The sequence below is a fragment of the Macadamia integrifolia genome, unplaced genomic scaffold (assembly GCF_013358625.1).
Source record: "Macadamia integrifolia cultivar HAES 741 unplaced genomic scaffold, SCU_Mint_v3 scaffold1563, whole genome shotgun sequence".
NCBI lineage: Eukaryota > Viridiplantae > Streptophyta > Magnoliopsida > Proteales > Proteaceae > Macadamia > Macadamia integrifolia.
Window position 1 is genome coordinate 92,052 of NW_024868260.1, and position 4,817 is coordinate 96,868.

General features: G+C 36.3%; 1 long non-coding RNA gene across 2 annotated transcripts in view; it reads right to left on the reverse strand.

The window, feature by feature from the left end:
• Positions 1 to 214: 214 nt before the first annotated feature.
• Positions 215 to 4,817, reverse strand: part of LOC122064217 — an 8,996-nt gene continuing 4,393 nt past the window's right edge. The window contains exon 2 of one of the 2 annotated variants that reach the window (XR_006135621.1): positions 215 to 614. This is a non-coding gene — a long non-coding RNA (uncharacterized LOC122064217). Of the gene's footprint in view, positions 2,275 to 4,817 lie in introns of both variants that reach the window. The other variant, XR_006135620.1, reaches the window with a different exon arrangement.

The following is a 4,817-nucleotide window of genomic DNA, read 5'->3' on the forward strand; positions in this document are numbered from 1 at the left end:
AAAAAAAAAAAATAGAAAATAGAAATCACTCAATTTCAGAACAACACTAAAACACGCCAAATTTAGCAGTTGATCTCAACTGTATTTATATGACCCACCATATATAACTATCCTAAATTTTCAAGATAATTAACAGTTTTATGATTTTTTGGTAGATTATTATAAAATTATTTCAGTATCTAATAAAATTGAAAAGTGGCGCCAAAAATCAAAATAAAATTGGAAAAAATTCCCATGAGCAGTTGTATTTCTCCTTGGATGTGAACCAATTCAATAGATCCTTTGAGTCCATCTAGATCTCTATGGTGTTCACTTGCATCTCAAATAAAATAAAATAAAATAAAAATTACAGAACTCTATTTTGCCCAACCGATTTGATAAAGGTGGATAGTAGAAGATATTTGCCAAGTAGACCTTGAAACTGAAACATTCGTGACACAGACTCTCATGGTTTAATATATAAGAAACTATTATGCAACCCACCCATATCGAAAATGACAAAAACACTTGGCTTATTAGATTCCTCTTGCCTCAGCTTTTTTATATTTCACATCCTCGAAAACCCTGATCGGAATCTTTATGGGACTTCTTTCCTGCATGAAATAGATGCCCAGCTACCACAAAATCTTCACATAGTCATTTTCGATGGATAGAGGTTTAGCAGTAATTACATTACATGTCCTATATTTCAATAACAATAATAATAAAAATAACAACGATAATAATTCAGTTTTTTCTCAACTAAATGGGATCGACTACATCGATTTATCAAAAGAAAAGATAAAAGGAGATCAAGAAGAGAAAAAAAAAAAGGGGGGGGGGGGGGCATCAAGAAAAGAAATAGGGCAATGCAACACCTTTGAGTCATCCCATAAAAACTCAGTTTACAACATGGATCTTGGCACTCTAAACAACTCTGTTTGATGTCACACTAGGATCAAAACCAAGCTTCCGCATGTCTTTCTTTACCAATTCATCAATGGTCATTTTATTCTTACCCCTAGCTCTTCTAACTCCTTCCCACCGGATCTGATCACTCCTCTGTACTGAAGCATCCCAAGGCCTCCTTTGAACATAGTAATACCACCTTAAATGGCATTCTCGGAACTTGTCTTGAATCGGGGTCATTCCCAACTTAACTCTTATCCTGTCATTTTTCACTCCATCTCTCCGAATTTTGCAGCACATTCATCTCAATATTCGCATCTCTACTACATCCAACTTATCTATGTTACGTTTCTAGACTGTCCAACATTCCCCCCATACAACATAGCTAGTCTTAAAACTTTCCTTTAAACTTGAGAGGAATATGTCGATCACACAACACTACTCCAGATATTAATTATTTCAGATGCATGACAATCTATACCATCTAGTCCATTATGTGATATTGTTTAGTGGATGAACTAATATGCAATTAATTAATTCTTTATTTATCATCAGTTTAGTCTTGATTTTTTCAATGGAAAAAAAAAACATTGTAAAAAATATCAAATTTTATCGATGTTTCAGTCCAAATAGTTAGTTTCGGTCAGTCTTATTGGCTCAAGTCCAACATTCTCCCGTACAACATAGCTGGTCTTACAACCATTTTGTAAAACTTTCCTTTAAACTTGAGAGGAATACGTCGATCAGACAACATTACTCCAAATATTAATTATTCTATATGCATGAAAATATATACCCTGTAGACCATTATGTGATATTATTTGGTGGATGAACTAATATGCAATTAATTAATCCTTTATTTATTATCAGTTTAATCTTGATTTTTTCAATGAAAAAAAAAGGGTTGTTATTCACGTAACAAGGGTAGGTGATGTTTTGAAAGATAACATGTTGAAAATACCAATGCCTAAGAGCAATGAGACATTGAAGTTTGGAGACGAGAGAGAGACTAGAGAAGAAAGGTTACGGGGTATCAAGTGAACAAAGGTTATTGGGTGTTCAGTATTTGAGATTCGAATTTTTTGTTCATACGACAATGCTGTCGAGGCATTTTGGTCAGAATTTGTTGGCAATTTCAAGCTCCACCGAAAAGAAGAGAGCAGTTGGATTGGTCAGAGACTAGAGAGGGTAAGGATGGTAGTATGATGAAATGACAAAAATTCCATTTTAAATGGAATTTAAAATATGGTTATGAGATTCTATTAAAAGAAAATAAAATGTCCACTTTACCCCAACTGTCTGATTTCTGTGAGCTCCTCTCCCCATTGCGAAAGTGCACTCGTCAACTGCCAGTTGTTGAAGCTCCTGAAGGTAACGTCTCCAGATCTAATGGGGAAGACAGTTTTATCAATGCCAGACCAGAAGAGGTCTAATGGAAAACAGTCCTTATGACATATCTTGCTCCTATTAGAATTGAAAGGTACTGCAATGTTTGTTCTCAAGCTCAGGTATGCGACATTGTATGGTTCCAAACCCAGCTCACCAAATTCCAGTTACTTAATCAAAGTTTCTTGTATTAGAAAAATTAACGTTACCTTTGACATTCTGAAATTGTAATTTGTGGGTGGAAGGAAGATATATTATGAGATAGTAACTTGTGGATAGGATGTCTGGTATCTATGTAGTAATTCTCTCCTATCAATGTTTTCAAAATCGGGGACATGAAGATTGCTAGTGCAGAATCTTCCATTCATTTGTTTAGGCAAATTGCACTCATTAATTTGGGGTTGAGTAGTAAAGCTCTACAAGGCAAAGAGGCTAACAAAACATTTCTCTTCTAGTCTGGCATTTACATCAGCTCTCTCTTCCCACATCATTCCTCTTATTGTGAGATAAGATGTGAACTTTAGTTCATGCAGAATTTTTTTAATCTTAAGTTCTAGATCTAATGGGGAAGGATTTGGTCCTAGTTTCAATTCTAGTGGGGAAGTAGAGTAATTGAGTATTTCATACTCAGCAACTAAGTGTAAGCATGCATCATAGCATTTAGATCTGAATGGTATTCTATTTCCATACATAGCATTCGCAACTACTCTTGCAGTGAGCCTTCTTATATTAAGGCTACCTTTATATGGTCAAATTTCTTGTCTCTTGAGCTTCAGCCCAAAGTCTAGCAATTTCTGGATGATGGTAGATTGTGATTGATCTGTCCAGTATGGTGCCAGCAGATAGATGAGCTTGTGGGTGGACCTAATGCTACATATATCACATCCAAGGCTCTTGATCAATGGCACCAAAGATTGATTGACCTCTTTGAGAGCTGTCTTTATGACGCCTATGATGCTGCTCTACCTGACATAGTTTCCAAATACGCTATTGATAATGCAATATGCCATACAAAAGCTTGTGTGCGTGCATTTTTATGATACAATTGTTCTATAATGTATGTTAGTAGGAAAATGACTTGAACTAATTGTTTTAATTTCTCTTTTTAAACAGCCCTTTAAGGACATGATTGAAGGGATGAGACTGAACTTAAAGAAATCTGTATACAAGGACTTTGATGAACTGTATCTCTACTACTATTATGTAACTGGTACAGTTGGACAAATAAATTAAGGTTTGAAATAGGACAAAACCAAGAGTCTTTGATGGCTCTGTTTGGTAAAGGTAAGGTGATTATTCCTTCATATTTCACTATAGAAAATTGCATGCATTAGGTTACTATTCTAGATCAACCATTGTAATTAGATAAAATGAGAATGAGTTCACTAGTTATAATAGAGAAAAAGAATTGTGTTTCGAAACAGAGACCTCTATGTCTTTTTAAAAGTAACTGAATCATCTAGTAACTGAACAATCATATTCTATTTATCTTGTTTTACAGCATGTTTCGTAATTGGGTTTGTTTGTTAGTTGGTAATGGATTCTCCTCTGGTTCCCATTTTAATGATTCCCCATCTTTGTCTAACTGATTGATATGCAAAACTGCTAGCTTTAGGTTTGTAAGTTGAAATCAAAAGATTTAAATATTTTTGCAATGAAGCCATGATGGAACTCCTGTGGATATATCAAACCTACGTTTCTGAAACCCCTTGTTTTGGAGATTTTTAAGAAAGCTTGAGGCTTTACAGCATAGTTGGTTGTTCTCTTACATTGGGAGGACATATTGATGTAGATATGCACCCATGGAGCAACCCATACCCATTTGGGTATCCAGTGAATGATGAACCAAACTCATATTGAGTCTTTGACCAGTAGGATCTTTTAGGATTTTATTTTTATTCTCCTGCAATCTTTTATTTCAGTAACTTAGGTAGGTGATAGCTACTAGGATTTAGTTTCCAAGTAATTTGAATTTCCAAATTAGAGTACGTTTCCTTTTAATGTTGGGTTTCTTTTACTATTTAAATGCATGTAATCGTTTAATTAGAAAAAAAGAGAATGATGAATTGAGTTTTGAGTGTTGAGAGCCTGAGGGCTATGTGCGTGATTTCCCCCCCCCCTTCTTAGTGCGATTTTTCCCCTCCCCTGCAACTTTGAGACGCTATCTCAGGGAATTCTTCCCTACCCCTACCGGCCCTCCATCAATTGGTATCAGAGCCGAAGGATCCTATTCCTTCCCCATCTTTCTTCTTCCCTTCCCATTCTCTGTGTCTGATTCCACCGATACTGAGAACACCGTGAAAAAAAAAAACCCAAACCCTCCCTGCCCTCGGCCTTCTCTGTTCCTTCCGGCAGCACCACCTGCCCTCCGCCTTCTCTGTTCCTTCCGGCAGCAGCCAAAAAAAAAAATCCCAGAACCCCTGCCCTCCGCCTCCTCTTTCATTTTTTTTCCCTTCCTACAACAGCCGCCGCCTCCTCTTTCATTTTTTTCCCTTCCGACAGCAGCCACCACCTCCTCTATGTCCGACGGCAAAGAAAAAAAA